This window comes from Ascaphus truei, chromosome 8 (assembly GCF_040206685.1).
Source record: "Ascaphus truei isolate aAscTru1 chromosome 8, aAscTru1.hap1, whole genome shotgun sequence".
NCBI lineage: Eukaryota > Metazoa > Chordata > Amphibia > Anura > Ascaphidae > Ascaphus > Ascaphus truei.
This window is the reverse complement of record NC_134490.1, coordinates 69576807-69595407: the sequence shown is the minus strand read 5'-3', so window position 1 is coordinate 69595407 and position 18601 is coordinate 69576807. Positions and strand designations below refer to the sequence as shown.

General features: G+C 44.5%; 1 pseudogene; it reads right to left on the bottom strand.

The window, feature by feature from the left end:
- LOC142502181 (arsenite methyltransferase-like) overlaps positions 1 to 18601 on the bottom strand; it is a 52199-nt pseudogene that overhangs the window by 7607 nt on the left and 25991 nt on the right.

The following is an 18601-nucleotide window of genomic DNA, read 5'->3' as shown; positions in this document are numbered from 1 at the left end:
GTCCGGTTGAGCCCAGTATTTGTATCTCAGCAGAGGAGCCCAGCTGAATCTGACGGAGTGGACCTTTCCTAAACAACTAAAGCAGCTAAGATGATCTATTTTGCCTGTTTTCAGTTGCTATCTTGTAAGTGCAGTTTTTTATAGCAGGACTGTGCTTTTATATCATACAGAGTACACTATGCTTGGTTTCTTTTTCTCTCTCTCCTGTGCACTTTAGGTCCTTTTTTCTCCACACAATATTGACTCTCTCTCTGGGTGAGAGTTTGGCCTAGCTGCAGGGAGAGTTAGGCTGGGTCCATGGTGCCGCAGACCGTGCGGATGCTTCCGCACACTGAGCGAACAGACTGCCTTAAGGCAGTGTTCGCGTCCATGTGGGGTGCGGGCGCGTGCAAGCGGGAGGGGGCGCGCGTTGTGCACGAAATCAGTTCAAACTGATTTCTTGGTGCGACAGGCCGGTCACGTGAGCGGTTCGCCCAATGAAGACGAACCAGCTCTGTGACATCACTGGCTCGTCCCTAGACACGCCCACGGACGGCACGCGTACCATGGCTGAAAAATGCACCCGCTTCAAGCAGGTGATGTCACGGCCGCGCACGCCTCCGCGCGGCGAAGGCACCATGGTCCCAGCCTTAGATTGATCAATTTAGTTATTTTTAGGCAATTGTGTTCCCCTTCTTAAGTGTTAATTTTCTGCGCAGTTCTGTTCTTTTCCAACATCAAGGTCTTTGGCTGCAATAACTATCTAAAAAAACAACCAATACCACATTATTTGAAAAACAAACCTATCAACCTAATCCTAAGAGTCAAATATATTTTCATTGTATACTATAAAACATTCACAAATGCAACAAAACATACTTTTCTCTAGTGGATGTCATACAAGGTGCTCTCTATTGATTATGTGTTCTCCCCAATTTATAGTTTCTACCCTCTACTTTCTATGAATATATTTCTACAGTGTGTGAAATATTACTACATCATGGTCAACACTAAATAAGAATTAAAGCCATTCCTAGGTGGACCTGGGCAACTCACTACTGTTTTACTTAAAGCAGCGAATCCCACCATTTTGACCTACTTATTATTTATTTTTGAACAGAAAGAGGACGGTGGTGACCCTGAGAGGTGAACCGCACTGTTTTCTACTCTGAGGATCTCCTGTTTGCCGAGATACTTCCCGGTAAAGTTACCAGCATTGCTTCCTGGTATATACCAGGGATTAAAATGATTGTCCCATAGGCAGCCGCAAGAGCTTGTGGATCTCACCAGATTTCAACTGCCATTTTGTTTTGCTGAAGGGGCAAAGATAAGTATCTCAGGAGCTCAAAATAATGCGGTTCTGCCCTGGGGGCACCATACAGAACAATGAGGAAATTAAATTAAAAAAACAAGTACAGTAGTAATAATCTCTTATGGGAAATTCATTTTTAAGGCTACAGCAATAAGATGATAGACATCTACTCTGCCAAAAAACTTACCGATAATGTCTTCCAGCTCCTTGTTGTTTATAGTGATGTTACTGGAGGTGACTAAACGTGGGGTGCTGAATCCAATCTCTTCAGCAATCTGGATTAGGTCCTTCCACCATAATGCTCCACTCATGCCCTCCCCTGCGTCACAAAAGATAGGACATGGTCACTCAACAGAAAGTTGGATGGACCCTTCTGCAGATATGACTTATTCTATGGAAATATATTTGAGGACAAGGGTTGTATGTCAAGAATGTAGCACACAGTTTTTAACTTTAACTTTTGTAAAGGAACAAAAAACAGAATCCTTATGCTATTCAGAGATGTGCCTTCTTGAAGAATGTTTCTTCTTTGCTAAGCAAAGAAGGGTGGGTAGCCGTGTTGGTCCTTTCTTCCATGTAGTAACAAAGGAGGGAGAGGGAGTAGGTGGTATGATACCTTTTATTGGATCAACAAGTAGTTGATCTGTTACAAGCTTTCGAACCTCTAATGGTCCTTCATCTACTTTGCTACTAATCATTATATGTTAATCATAGTGGTTGGCAGAGGCAGCTCCACTGTTAGGCAACATAGGCAGTCAGCCTAGGACCCCGTGGCGGGAAACAGGCTTGTATGCTTCTGGCTGGGTTCGCGTTGTGCTAGATCTCCATGCACTCTTGGACATTTTATCACTGCAACTGGGAGTGGAACTTGCTATGCAGCAAAACCAGGGGGAGCTTCTCTTTCAGCAGTTCTATGCCTCATAAGCTTAAAAGAATATTGCTAATAAAAAGCTATGAAATATCAGGGGCTGGGGTCACTGTAAAACTGTTGCCTAGGGCCCTACAAGACCTAGAATCGCCACTGGTGGTTGGGCCATTGAGTTAAATTTGTACATCAGGCACCTATCATCTACGTGAACTTTGAACTCTTTGGGATTTTATAGGACCAGCTGCAAAATAAACGAATTCTAAATAACTCATATTGTATCACTGAAAACGTGATAAACAAAGTTGGGTTCTATGTATCAATGTAAAAGTACAGCAAATCTGGGGCAAAAAAACTACACAAGTTGCATAAAATAAATCCTACTGATTTTAATGTGACTTTTTTCTTTGCATATGGTGTAGTTAATTTTCACTAGAATCGCTCCACTTTTGCTTTGATACATATGCCCGTTTTACATTATTAACACAAATACTAAGAGACAAACGTTTTTTCAGTGATACGCTCCATGGTGAAGTCCCACATAAGACGAAATTGAACTAGTGACAGCGATACGGGAAATGTTCAACTCAGGGATTATGGTCGCTTTAAATAAGAAGTAGACAAGTATGTTTGTATAATTATTCAATGTTTATTCTAGAAATATTTGTAACCTTCTGGGATTACATGCCATATCTCTTATATCAGTTCCCTTTCTTCTAACGAAAATCTAACCGAAATGTCGATTGAATAAATAAATGTCCTTTATCACTGGAGTAGAACAAATGCAATTGACAGTGACTACTCCCCCTCTTCAAAAGTCTCAACTGTAAATAAAAACAAATAAAACCACTTTCATATGACTGAAAACACGTTTACTTCACTCCCAATAAAGCACCAATCATACCGTTTTAATGTTACATGACATCATTAGTACAAGTAAAAGGTGACAGTGCGCTCATTTGCTTGTCATTACCCAGAATCCCTGGCTGCAGTGGGAGCATTGTATGCTAAGAGATAATGGGGGAAAGCCGGGTTGCAGACCTGTGTGAGACATGTGAATGTGCTCACAAGGGATATCATTAGTACACTAATACTGTGCCAGTAATAATCAGATTGATGCATTTCCCCTTCAGAATATCTGTTTTCCTAGATGTAATTAGCTTATGATTCTGCCATGCCGGCCTCCGCTCCTGAAATAACTGCATGGGCTCCCTAGGATAATATTAAGACGGAAATCAAAAAGTTATTTGGTATAAAAGACCTGATTTAGAGTGTAGACAAAGTTGCAAAAATAGTGTTGTCATAAAGAAGATAGCACTGTGCATTGCTATTTTTTTTAGAAATAAGACTTCGATTTCGGGTTTGGCACAACTGAGTCACAAACAACTGGTCTTAAATTGTTATAATGAGGTCTTAGATTAGCGCCATTGGCTAGGAGCCATTTTAAAGACGCAGTTCAAGCTGCTCTTTTTTTAATTTATTTTTTCCATTTTAATATGTGTATCAGTACAATCCACACACTGACAAGTGATTAGCTAAGTTGCCGATCAATCCGTTCTCCTGTGACCGATCAGCAAAGATTTGGCTTGAGGGTTCACTAACTGGCTGCAGAGGAGTATGCTACAGTCAGTAGAATGCATTTGCATATTAATATGACAAAGTTAATACAGGCATACCCCGCATTAACGTACGCAATGGGCCCGGGGCATGTCTGTAAAGCGAAAATGTACTTATAGTGAAGCACTACCTTTTTTCCCACTTACTGATGCATGTACTGTACGGCAATCGTCATATACGTGCATAACTGATGTAAATAACACATTTGTAACAGGCTCTATAGTCTCCCCGCTTGCGCACAGCTTCGGTGCAGGTAGGGAGTTCAACTTTGCTGTTCAGGACGTGCTGACAGGCGCATGCGTGAGCTGCCGTTTGACTATTGGACGATATGTACTTACTCGCGAGTGTACTTAAAGTGAGTGTCCTTAAAGCGGGGTATGCCTGTATACAATTGGTGCACTGCTAGTGAGAGGGCAGGGCTCAAAAAGGGGTGTCACTGATCCTGTTTCAGAAGAGGAAGGGGACGTGACTTTTTAAATGGTTGCTATAGGAACAAAAAATGCTTGTTACATTATAATATAGTAAAAATGTAATCCATTTACATTATGTACTAACTACCAATACACAACCCACCCACCCCCTGTGCACCCACATAACACCATAATTTATTTTTTGATACACAGGATTGATACCAGAGGCCGACGGGGGTCCTCGGGTGGTCCCAAAGGGTGTCTGAGGGGCCCTCGGGTGCTTCCCATGGGTGTCTGGGAACCCTTGGGTGGTTCCCATGGCTGTCTGGGGGCCCTCGGGTGGTTCTCATGGGTGTCTGGGGGCCCTCGGGTGTTCCCCGTGGGTGTCCAGGGGTCCTGAGGTGGTCCCCATGGGTGTCCGGGGATCCTCAGGTGGTGTCTGGGGGTCCTCAGGTGGTCCCTGTGGGTGTCCGGGGGTCCTCAGGTGGTGTCCGGGGGTCCTCGGTTGGTCCCTGTGGGGTCCCCGCTACCATGCGGTAACAATTCTGTTGCAAAAAAAATAAATGTGGAATACATTTCAATAAATACACCTCCCTCTTCCCCCCCCCCCCCCACACATACAGTACAATAATGGGCAAAATAACAATTATCTAGATATGGATAATAGCTCATTTGCCCATTATTAAATAAAACATTAGCCAGCCAGCATAAATAAAGTAAATAAACCTTCTACTTACCCCTGCGATCATGAAGGGCATCCTCGTCAGCATACTGCAGGTCCATGTCCTCCGCTGCCAGCAAGAATACATAAAAAAATACAATCTAATGGCCTCTAACCCCTTAATAACCTTAGCGGTTAATAACCGCTATATTAATTAAGGGGTTAACCCACCCTCCCTCGCTACCCACCCGGGAGGCCTAACCACCCACCACGGAACCACTATACACACCCTGTACACAGTGATTGGCATAGTGGTACATCATACCTATATAATATAGGCATGATGAGCCACTATATCACTCAATGGTCATCCTAATAAAAAAGAATGAAGGCCCAAAATAAACAATAATAAAACATATACACAAGCACCTAAACACCACAATTCAAGAAATGAAAGCACTAGCCAACCATTTCAATAAATGAAAGCACTAGCCAACAAATTCAATTAATACAAGCACTGGCCAACAAAACAATTAAAGAATTTTAACTAGTAGCCAACAAAGCAATTAATTAATAAAAACACTAGCCAAAACATCAATTCAAACCAGGAGACAACAAAAGAAATAATTAATTAAAAACATTAAACAATCGGAAACATAAATCAAAACAAGCCAACCAAATTACAAACAATTTAATCCAATCAACAGAAATAGAAAAAATAACACTCAATAGAAAACAAGTACAGTATTTGCCAAAAAATATATTGGCTATCACTGTATTGATCTGTACCCAAAGCGTAAACATAAAGAAAAAGACCCTGGTAGAAGAAAGCACTCTAGTACCCTAATATAATGTGTATAGTTGAATACTTAAAAGTAATTTTATTCGTATTAGTATTAAAATAAAGGGGTATAAATAGAAACACGACAAGTGCTAAATATTCTCGGTCAGTAGTAGCTGATACTTATAAAACAATTAATGATATTTCACCTAGGTAGTTGTCCTAGGCAAATATCAAATGTAATAAGCTGTTATCCTCTTGACTTTAAGGGTCTTTATTTATGTATAGAGGGCTATTGCGCTTAAATAACACCACTAGATGTTTATAGTAATTTATATTGTGGTGATAAGAGTGACATATTCACAGTCACAATTCTGCCTATATATTGCTGCAATGCAGCTTACTCTTTGAAATATGAGTATTTTGAATTTACTCCTGACCTTTGGACCTGTACTACGTTTTTATTAAAAAAGTAATGGTGTGACTATAGTTAATTTTCACGGTAGTCAACTTGTATGTTACTAAAGAATTTAAAAGAGTGAAAATAGTGGTGTCTTTTGATTTTGAATGATGGTGTTTATTTGGAGCTTTCTTTTATTTATTGATGGTTTGGTTTTGGTGTTTTAATTGTTAATTCTGGTGGTTATTTGGTATTTGCTTAATTGATTGCTGGTCATTTTGTTTAGTTTACTTGTTTGTTGTGTATTTGGTGATTGTTTTGATTACATTGGATATTGTTTATTTTTTAGGTTGACCATTGACTGCCATAGTGTTAAATCATGCCCATATTATATGGGCATGATGTACCCACTGTGCCAATCAATTGGTTTATTGGGATTTGTAATGTGTTGATTTTTCTATGTAATGTGTTTTATTTTGGGCTTGTTTTTTTTTTTAGCTTCACCATATATTGCTATATTGGTAACTCATGCCCATATTATATGAGCATGATGTACCCACTTTACCAATGAATGTGTGGAGGGTGGGGGTAGTTGCCTGGGGAGGGTGGTTAGGCCTCCTGGGTGGGTAGTGGGGGAGGGTGGGTTAACCCCTTAATTACTATTGTGGTTACTAATCGCTAAGGTGATTAAGGGGTTAGGGGCCATTAGATTGTATTTTTTATTGTACTGTATTGTTTCTGGCAACGGAGGACATGGACGGTGATGAGAATGAGGACGGCCTTCATCGTGACAGGCTGGCAGGGGTAAGTGCAAGTTTTATTTACTTTATTTCTGCTGATTAATGTTTTATTTTAAATAGTCAAATACACTATTATCCATATGTGGATAATAGTAATTTTGCCCATAACTGTACTGTATGTGTTAGGGGGGGGGGGAGGGGTGTATTTATTTCAAAGTATTGGACATTTTTGGGGGGTCACAGGATTGGTACCGCAGGCCAGCGGGGACACCCGGACACCGCAGGTGTCAACCCGAGGGCCTCCGGACACCTGCGGAAGCCACGCGAGCATCTGCGGGGACCACCCTGGGCCCCCGGGCACCCACAGGGACCACCCGAAGACCCCCAGACACCCGCGGGGACCACCCGAGGACCCCCACGGGGACCACCCAGAGACCCCCGCCACCTCTTGTATTAACACTGTGCAAAAAAAAATAATAATGCTTTTATGCATGGCTCAATCTCTCTTGCCCCAGCCTTTAGCTGGTGAAAATAAATGGTGAGCATTTATAGTATGAATCAGTTATCACTGCTTTGTGAATAGTGCAGACAGGCCCACAAATGGCAAACCCGCTGTTTTTTGCCAATCTTACGACTTTTTTTTTCACTGACTCGTTTTTGGTGATAAAATGCCTTTATAGCGCGATACTGAACTGTTATCACAGCTTTATCACTGCTTTGTGAATCGCGCAGCAGGCAGTAACGCGCTATAAAGGCATTTATCGCATTTAAAACCACTTATCACTGCTTTGTGCATAGGCCCCAACAGCTGAGATGCAAGAATAGTCAAGTCAAGAATAACCCATAACCGTGGAAAAACAACTGACCCACTGACCAGCAAGACATCTAAGGAAGGGAAAGGTGGGCCGGAATTTGTACAGATGTACATGTGAGATGTGTGTGCTTTACTTTAAAAGCAGCAGGAGACTCACTGTTTGAGAGAGGACTCAATTTAGACAGCAGCTATACACATTCGTTAGCTGTACGTGCTCCTGCTAATCTCCTGTAACTAGAAGCTTTGAACAAAGAGGTGGGGAAGAGCTCTGGCATCGTTGTTCTTTCAGGTTCCCAGCCTGCTACCTTCTCTTGTAATAGTGCAGCTGTTTAGTCCACAAGACAATAAGAGATATGACATACAGTATTTGGCGCAAATTCCGGCTTAATTTGAGTTTACCTTGATGGGGTTAGCAGACTTAAATCCTTTTTTTGGTCAAAAGATGCAACCAAATGACACCTTTGTTAAAAAAAAAAAAGTAAGGATTAAAAATGTCAACTTTCACTAATAGACCAATTTGGAAAGTAGCACAGGGTTTTTGTATTTGTTTTTTTATTTTTACAAAGTGCCAGCTACGATTTAGCGACTGTGCAATGAGTTTGTGTTAGGACATCTGTTAGCAAACTCTATATCCGCGCCTCGGTTTGCCTTTTAATGCGTTGCGCGCCCTTTGGTGATAGGGTTAAATGTGCGACATAAAGGCATTTTATTGTGGGGTTTTGTTCTTTGCACTTACCCCACAATACTTTGTTCTTCTTCAATTCATCAGGAATAGCCTGGCTAGCGTACATATCGCTAAAGTACATTTCTCCGCCATCCTAAGAAAATTAAATTGAATATATATATATTTTTAGTATTATCACATCCTACATGAAAAAAGGTACAAATGACTGCACAAAACAACAATATATAAATAAATATACAGTATATGCATAGATAATATACACAAGTATTTATCTTAATGGCCTATAGGCTTTGATAAACGCGTTATCTTGAGCTCAGTATTTAATATGAAAAGTAATTTGCACATTTCAGAGTTATGTGTTGCAGAAAATGTTTGGAAGAATGATCGGCTGTATTCCTAGCTTACCTTTAACACCCTGAATGCCTCTCTCAGCACTGCCTTTTTATCAGGGGAAAGGTTTATCACACAGTTAGATCTGCAAATGAACAAAATAATTATCCTTCATTATAATCAACCACAAATACATGAGCCACACACCACTTCAGTCCTCTATCAATTTATGTTAAAATTGTAATAATGTATAACTACTGTATTTATCTGTGAAATTACTCGCTGCACTGTACCTCGTACAAGCGATCATGTCAGTGACTCATTATCCTGAAGACCTTGCAGTCTAATGTTTGGGGAAAATTGGGCTTTATCTGGGCCTTATTCAGGGGCCAGTATTTGGTAGTCCCTCACATTAGGTGTCTGAATCCATAATGTACAACCCTTGAGGGCAAGGTGTTATAGGTACATCTAGCACTGAAGGTCTTCATAGCTAACAGCTGCAAAATAAAATGTTTAATCTCCTTATCTGAAAGATTTGTAAGGTTTCTTGAGACATACAGTACATTACATGACGTAGGCTGCGCTTATAGTGCCAACGACGCGACATCGCCGTCGTGGCCAAACAAATGCATTGTCGCTGTTGCGTGCGCTTATAGTGCACGTGACGGTGACAAAGCAACGGAGCGACAGTGCTACCAGAAATCTGGTAGTCACTGATATTTGATTTTTTCCAGCACGGTCTCCCCTTGCGGCCAATCGGGAGCTTCTCCGTGCCTGTGCCCTCCACTTTTATGACGTCATCCAGTGACGTCGCCTAAACTTCCAAGTACAACGGGTCACGTCATCGGTCGCGTCGCCGTCACCAGCTGTATAAGCGCAGCCTTAATAGTACAGGGTCTTCTTAGAATTAGATAAAACTATATTATAAACCGTAATAACAAACTATAAAAATGAGTCTTGACCACGGTGTAATGAACATATTAAGCCAGAGAAAAAATCTTTAATAAACATTTGTAAACAGAGGAAATACTGATGTAGCCAACTTTATTTGAACTAATTCATAACAAAGAATATCTCACCATAATGCGCCAGGAAGGCAGTAACCCTTGCTACATCTGTATATAAACCAATTTAATTACAGTACATGTTGTGATGTGGAAATATTCAATAACATGCTACCTACATGATAATATCATAGCTCTCGTCCTTTAGGTTGGCAGCTTGGAGATTTTCAATGTACCCAGAAATGAAGTTCACATTGGGTTGCAGGAAACCAAATTTCTGCGTGTGATAGTCAATGTACCGTCTTGCTACTTCCACCTACAAAACAGAAAAAGCTTGCCATGTGTCTCCTAAACATGAGTAACCTCTACTAAGGTGAGTTCAACGATGGATGCTCTGCAGAAGGACCCTGAAAGGGCAAAGTAACATATTGTTTGGGGAGTATAAATGCACAATCTATGGGAAGACTACAGAGACAGAATGCAGTATAGGCAAATCTTCTGCACTAATGTCTACAATGCTCTGTTCTATTTTCTACAGCACTGCCTATACACTATGCAGTCGGTAGTATACCGGACATGAAGACTGTGATGGCAGATACAATAGATTTGTTCAAAAAAAGGTTGGACATCTTTTTAGATGGGAAAGGTATACAGGGATATACCAAATAAGTATACATGGGAAGGATGTTGATCCAGGGATTAATCCGATTACCAATTCGTGGAGTCAGGAAGGAATTAATTTTTCCCCTTAATGGGGTTTTTTGTTTGCCTTCCTCTGGATCAATAAGTAAGTATAGATATAGAATAAAGTATCTGTTGTCTAAATTTAGCATAGGTTGAACTTGATGGACGTACGTCTTTTTTCAACCTCATCTACTATGTAACTATGTAACTATGTAACATGAACAAAAACATAGACATATATGTTATATGCAATACGTGACTCGTTTTATGTGTAATTAACAAGACACTATTGGAGAGGTGGGATCTTTGTAGTCTGTGCACAACTGGATTACATTTTCTCCATAAATACATCTAACCCACGTTACCTTCAGGAGTGGTGAAGATCTGATGGGCTTAAACAGTGCAATGTTCTTGGTTACATAGGGATATGACATTTTGTGTGTCAAGACATCCCTTATGAACATTCATGTGTACATTAAAAAAAGATATAGGAAGCTACAAGGCATCACAACTCAGTGTAATCTCAGTGTATTACAAGCCCGCAGACAGTGTAGGTAAATGCTGCAGATATATACAGTATGAGTCACAAGCATTGAAATAATCTGCAGGTGTAAACTCACATCCAGGAATCCGCTCCATACCGTGTATATTACTGTACCTGCTCGTCAGTCATGTCTATCCCAGTGACGTGTCCTCGCTGTCCCACCAGCTTGCTGAGCACGTAACAATCCCTGCCACTCCCACTGCCCAGATCCAAGATCCTGCAGTTCTCCAAGCGCTCCGGTACCACAATGCCACAGCCATAGTACCTGCACAAGCACAGACATTGATGGCAACGGCAGAACTACTAGGACCAGCCACCTACACCAGCATTCTTCCTATTTACTTTAAAGGTTTAATCTCTGTTACATTGTTGTCTTTTGCTCAGTGACCAAAGTGCCCGCAAAATGCTGCGGTCCCACATCGGCAGTCAATAAATTGTAGACCTATTAACTGAGGCAGAGTTTTTAATTTTTGTAACCCTCCCTGCCCGGCTTCCTATGGAGATTACATTGGTGTCGTAGTGTGTTTAACATCAGCATAGATTTACCTTGTCTCAGGGTGCTGGATATGGTCGCCTGGGTGATGGAAAGATGGCGCCAGGAGTTTTTATGGTACAACTTCAATCTTTATTCATATTCCCAAGCTTAGGAACACTACAGTTAAAGTTACAATAAGATTGACATGGTTGTACCTTGTTTCGTCCATACTGTTATTACTCTATACATAGTTCTTCCCTGTGTGCCTTCTGTTAACACTCCTGGGAGGTGCACACACTTGTTACTGACAGCACTCCATGGAATTGGACTAGCTGCCCCTTGTTGCGCTTGCTTAGATCTGTCCATGTGAGATCCTGTCCCGCTCTGGGGAGGTATTATCACTAGGGTGACCACCCGTCCCCCTTTTGCCGGTACAGTCCCGGTTTTTCGGGAGCTGTACCGGTTTACTGTGTGTACCGGAAATGTCCCGGATTTTCCTCAATGTGTCCCCGTTTTTTTTTTTGTCGCCGGCGGTGCGCGAGTAAGCTGCGGTGCGCTGTGCGCTGTGCGCTGTGCGCGAGTCTGCGGCGGCGCAGAGGAGGAGACTGCAGCAGCCCCGCTGGTAAGTATTTTTTTTTTTTTAATGCCTCCCCCCCTCCCGGCAGTTTCCTACCTTGTTGGCCAATCCCCTGCGTCCCGGCATTAAGCCCCGCCCCCGGCATCATCCTTCACCAAGGACCGGCATGTAGAATGGATGGAAGGAAGGGTGCCGTGGGGTGGGGTGGGGTTTAAGGCCAGTGTGCCTGGGGGCGGTGGGCAGGGCCAGGGTGCCGGGGGCTGGACCAACTTGCCTCTGGGCGGGGCTTCCGCTTCCTGCGGCAGAGCACACGTGGTGTGTGCCTGCCCGCGGCTCCTGGCTCTTCTGCGCAGTGTCTCCCCCCCTCTGCCCGCCCGGGGGGATAGGAGGTGGGTTTTTGATCCTTTGCCTCCTGTCCTGGCGCTCCCTTCCCCCCCGTCCCCTTGGTTCGGGAGATGGGCGCGGGGGCGGGCAGTGGTGGCTGCGCGGTGTTCCCCCATTCTGCCCCGGGAACCCGTGGCTGCCCGCCGGGGGAGGGGGGGCGGCAGTTTACCTTTGCGTCCCAGCGCTCCTATCCACCCCCCCCCCCTTGGTGCGGGAGATGGGCGCGGGGGTGGGTGCAGGGGGAGGCGGAGAGCCACCTGCTCGTGACTGCCTCTGTATGTACTCCAGTGTGTGTGTGTACCAGTGTGTGTGTACCAGTGTGTGTGTGTGTGTGTACCAGTGTCTGTGTGTGTGTGTGTGTGTACCAGTGTGTGTGTGTGTGTGTGTACCAGTGTGTGTGTGTGTGTGTACCAGTGTCTGTGTGTGTGTGTACCAGTGTCTGTGTGTGTGTACCAGTGTGTGTTGTGACAGAAACCAGGGGATGGTAATAAATTCCATATATAGGGCTCCCAGGATACTGAACAGTTTCTATCCTGTCTGGCCTGGGAGTGCAGCCTTATAATACATGCACTCCATCCCACAGTTTGGCAAGCACTGGAACTGAGGGATGAGAGATCCAGACCAGAGTTTGTCTGGCTGCCTGATTTCTGTCACCTGTCATGCTAATTAGAAATCAGGTATGTAAGACTGATTTCCTGGTTGCTCTTGTCTCTTCTCCAGAGCCTGGAAGGCTGCTGAACACAGTGGGGAGAAGCCTCTTCCCCACACAGGTTCAATCGTTCTGTTCATTTGGCTAAGTCTGCAAAAGTACCTTGTTTTGTTGTTGGAAAGTGGAAAAGCCACTTCCACCCTGAGTTAGGGAAATCTAAGTTAAGTTATCGCGCAGGTGAGCAGCTTTTGTTTTGATGTGTTTTGTTGTATGCACTGTGGCAGTCTCAGTGCCTGGGACTGAATAAACCAGGCCCAGCCTGTTTAAAGGAACAGTACGTGACGCCTCCTCATTTTAACCTACCCTAAAAGACCGTGTTCTAACCGTCCCGGACAAGCGGCGGAGCCCCGGAGTAAGCCGTTTGTCACATATGGTGGAGAATGCGGGCAGAACACTAAAAGATCTGGGGGTTAAAGAACTTTAAAGAAAAAAAAAAAAAGTTTTTTTTTTCTCTCTCTCCAAACAAGATGGAAGACGTGGTGAGTGCGCTGGTACGCAATGTCGCTGTCCAGAAAGACGCGAATGAAGCTCAGCAACAGGCGAGTGAAACCCAGCGACAGCTGTTAATAGCCCAGCAAGAGACTAATACAAACCAGCAAGAGACAAACCGCTTGCTGAGAGAGGAGCAACAGCGGTTCGCTCAGGGCTTACAGCAGGAACTCGAGATCCTGAGGGGGACTATCAGTAACCTTCCACTGGCAGAGGCAGCCCCAGTTCCGAAAATGACCAGGGCAAGCCACTACCTTCAGAAGATGGGACCCTCGGATGATGTGGAAGCCTATCTTCTCACGTTTGAACGCACGGCACAGAGAGAGGGATGGCCAGAAGCTGAGTGGGCTGGTCTAATCGCACCCTTCCTAAGCGGCGAACCCCAGAAGGCTTACTTTGATCTAGAGCCAGCCGAAGCTAACGTCTATGCAAAATTGAAGTTCGAGATCCTCGCCCGCCTCGGCGTAACCACGGCTGTTCGCGCCCAAAGGTTTCACGCATGGTCCTTCACGATGGATAAAGCCACCCGAAGCCAGATGTATGACCTCATCCACCTCGCCCGGAAGTGGCTACAACCCGAGATCAACTCAGCAAGCCACATCGTGGAACGGTTGGTCATGGACCAGTTCTTGAGGAAACTTCCCTCTGCCTTACGCCGTTGGGTCAGTCGGAGTGACCCCCACAATGCGGATGAGCTTGTGGCCCTCGTAGAAAGGTACAATGCAGCAGAAGAGCACCCGCAACCCACAGTCGGGGAGCAACCCCACTACCCGAGGTTCCAGGACTCTTCCAGAGACGGTAAAAGGGTACCGGGGTTAAGGGGAGCTGAGGAGCGGCGACCACCTTCACGCAGCACCAGCAACAGTGGTTCGCACACTAAGGGCAATAGCCAACATGGGGAGCCGGGAAAAGGCTCTAAGTGGGACACAGACTATGTACCTAAATGTGTAAATTGTCATGAGAGGGGCCACACAGCAAAAATCTGCCCACTAAATGATGAGCCCATGCAATGCAACAGCATGGAACCTTATTCGCTGTTGTCCCAATGTATGCGCCCTAGCCCAGAGGACCCCTTGAATAACCATCTGTGGGCATTTGTAAAGGTTAATGGTAAGAGGGTTCGGGCACTTCTGGACTCTGGGAGCATGGTCACACTAGTGTCCGAATACCTCTTGCCCATTAAGAAGAAACAGGGAAACAGTTCACAAAGAATGGCAATTTGTTGTATACATGGGGATAATCATGAATATTCCACTGTTGATGGTTTTTTTGAAACAGAGTTTGGTTCTTTAGATTTCAAGGTGGGTATTGTACCCAAACTGGCACATGATGTGTTAATAGGGACCGACTTTCCCCATTTTCTAAAAATGTGGTCCCCCGCTCAGAATAGCGCCCAGAGTTCAATAGCGGACCATAACGAAGTGTTAGAAGAAATAAATCCTTTCCCGTTTTCAGAAATGGAGGTTGACGAGGGCCCAAATAAGAAGGGGGAAAAGGAGGAGTGCTGTAAAATTCCCTTCCCCATCACTACTTTGGTAGGGAATACCCCAAATCAAGATGTTGAGCAGACACTTACCACCCCAGAACCGGATAAGACCCTCGCTGACCTAGAGGTCAGTCCTGGGAGTTTTAAGAAGGCCCAGTGGGAGGACCCCACGTTAGCGGTAGCAAGGGGAAATATACGGGACCTGAATAGTACTCCTGGCCAACCAGATAGGTCACTTGCTTACCCCTACTTCGAGGTAGAGAACGACCTAGTATATCGGGTTGATAAAAGGAAATCAGTTACAACTAAACAATTGTTGGTACCACGGACATTCCGTAATGTAGTATTACACCTCGCACATAGTCATCCATTGGGGGGACACCTAGGGGTGGAAAAGACAAAGGAAAAGGTTCTCCGAAGCTTCTATTGGGCTGGGGTTCTGGCAGAAATTACGAATTATTGTTCCTCATGCCCAGCATGTCAGATCACCGCCCCGTTCAAGGCGTACCGCAGCCCATTGGTACCCCTTCCCATAATAGAGGTACCATTTGACCGGATTGCTATGGATCTAGTAGGACCCCTAATAAAGTCTGCTAGGGGACATCAGCATATATTGGTAATATTAGATTATGCTACCCGATATCCGGAGGCAGTTCCCCTACGTAGCACCTCTGCCAAAAACATAGCAAAAGAGTTGGTAGTTCTGTTTTCCCGGGTTGGAATTCCTAAAGAGATTCTATCTGACCAGGGAACACCATTTATGTCCCAAGTAACAAAAGAGTTATGTAAACTCCTAAAAATCAAGCATCTCAGAACCTCAGTCTATCATCCACAAACAGATGGTTTAGTGGAAAGGTTCAATAAAACCTTAAAGAGCATGTTACGGCGGGCGGTCGATAAAGATGGGAAAAACTGGGATTGTTTGTTACCGTACCTGTTATTTGCCATTAGGGAAGTTCCCCAATCATCCACAGGCGTCTCCCCGTTTGAACTATTGTATGGCCGACACCCAAGGGGCTTACTGGATATAGCCAAAGAGACTTGGGAACACGAGGTTACCCCTTACAGAAGTGTAATAGAGCATGTTGCCCAGATGCAGGACCGCATTGCTGCAGTCCTACCCATAGTGAGGGAACACATGGAGAAAGCTCAAGAAGCACAGAGGAATAGGTATAATAAGGGTGCTAGGGTCAGAATTTTTTTTCCAGGTGATAGGGTACTAGTTCTGGTTCCCACCGTGGAAAGTAAATTCCTTGCTAAATGGCATGGGCCATATGAGGTCTTGGAAAGAGTGGGAGAAGTAAATTATAAGGTAAGACAGCCAGGTAGGAGGAAACCTGAGCAAATTTACCATATAAACCTACTCACGCCCTGGAAAGATAGAGAAGTCTTGTCAACCCTAGTAACCCCAGGTCCGTCAGAGAGTCAAGAAACTGACCCAGAGGTTAGCATAGCTGAAACCCTGTCCGTTCATCAGAAACAAGAGGTTCAGAATTTAGTGAGAAGAAACAAAGAAATCTTCTCTACACAGCCAGGTAGAACTAGCGTAATTGAACATGACCTAGTCTCTGATCCGGGGGTCCGAGTTAACCTTAAACCGTACCGAATCCCAGAGGCCAAAAGAGAGGCTATAAGTTTAGAGGTTAAAAAAATGCTAAAACTAGGCGTAATTGAGGAATCCCAAAGTGGGTGGAACAGCCCTATAGTCTTAGTCCCAAAGCCAGATGGTACAACAAGGTTTTGTAATGACTACCGGAAACTAAACGCGGTGTCAAAATTTGATACTTATCCTATGCCCAGGGTAGATGAACTTGTAGAGAGACTGGGCAAAGCCCGATATCTCACAACCCTAGACCTAACAAAAGGGTACTGGCAGGTTCCCCTCACAGAAAGGGCAAAAGAAAAGACAGCCTTCTCAACCCCAGATGGCCTCTTTCAGTATAGGGTGCTGCCTTTTGGCTTACATGGAGCTCCCGCCACATTCCAAAGAATGATGGATAAAATTTTAAAACCACATGCTCGGTATGCTGCTGCCTACCTGGATGATGTGGTAATCCATAGTGAAGATTGGCAATCCCACCTTCCAAAGGTCCAAGCTGTGCTCGACGCAGTTCGGTCTGCTGGACTAACTGCTAACCCCGCTAAATGCACCATTGGTCTGGAGGAGGCCAAGTATCTGGGGTATTCTATTGGCAGAGGTTTACTCAAACCCCAAACACTCAAAGTGGAGGCGATACAAGGTTGGCCAAGGCCAGTTACAAAAAAACAAGTAAGGACCTTTTTGGGGTTAATTGGGTACTATAGAAGGTTTATTCCCAATTTTGCAACTAAGGCAACCCCACTAACCGACCTGACAAAAGCAAGAGGACCGCTTATGGTAAAGTGGTCCCCCGAAACCGAACAGGCCTTTAGAAGCCTGAAAGAAGCTCTCTGTGCCCAACCAGTGTTGGTCACACCTGACTTCTCCAAAGAGTTCGTAGTCCAAACCGACGCATCTGAGGTAGGGCTGGGGGCGGTACTCTCCCAGGAGTCTCAAGGTGAGGAACACCCCATCCTTTATTTAAGTAGGAAACTAAATCCCCAGGAGAAGAATTACTCCATAGTAGAGAAAGAGTGTCTCGCAATAAAGTGGGCTGTAGAGACGCTCAAATACTACCTGTTGGGGAGAAAATTCCGGTTGGTCACAGATCATGCACCCCTTACCTGGATGTGTCAAAACAGGGAGAAGAATGCTAGAGTGACCAGGTGGTTCCTAAGCCTACAACCCTTTAAATTTTCTGTGGAACACAGGTCAGGGCACAAACATGGCAATGCTGACGGGTTGTCAAGGATGCACTCCCTAATATCCATGGTCGCTCATCCCTCGGGGTCTGAGCTGGGGGGAGGATATGTGACAGAAACCAGGGGATGGTAATAAATTCCATATATAGGGCTCCCAGGGTACTGAACAGTTTATATCCTGTCTGGCCTGGGAGTGCAGCCTTATAATACATGCACTCCATCCCACAGTTTGGCAAGCGCTGGAACTGAGGGATGAGAGATCCAGACCAGAGTTTGTCTGGCTGCCTGATTTCTGTCACCTGTCATGCTAATTAGAAATCAGGTATGTAAGACTGATTTCCTGGTTGCTCTTGTCTCTTCTCCAGAGCCTGGAAGGCTGCTGAACACAGTGGGGAGAAGCCTCTTCCCCACACAGGTTCAATCGTTCTGTTCATTTGGCTAAGTCTGCAAAAGTACCTTGTTTTGTTGTTGGAAAGTGGAAAAGCCACTTCCACCCTGAGTTAGGGAAATCTAAGTTAAGTTATCGCTCAGGTGAGCAGCTTTTGTTTTGATGTGTTTTGTTCTATGCACTGTGGCAGTCTCAGTGCCTGGGACTGAATAAACCAGGCCCAGCCTGTTTAAAGGAACAGTACGTGACGCCTCCTCATTTTAACCTACCCTAAAAGACCGTGTTCTAACCGTCCCGGACAAGCGGCGGAGCCCCGGAGTAAGCTGTTTGTCACAGTGTGTACCAGTGTGTGTGTGTGTGTACCAGTGTGTGTGTGTACCAGTGTGTGTGTGTACCAGTGTGTGTACCAGTGTGTGTGTACCAGTGTGTTTGTGTGTGTGTGTACCAGTGTGTGTGTGTGTGTGTGTGTACCAGTGTGTGTACCAG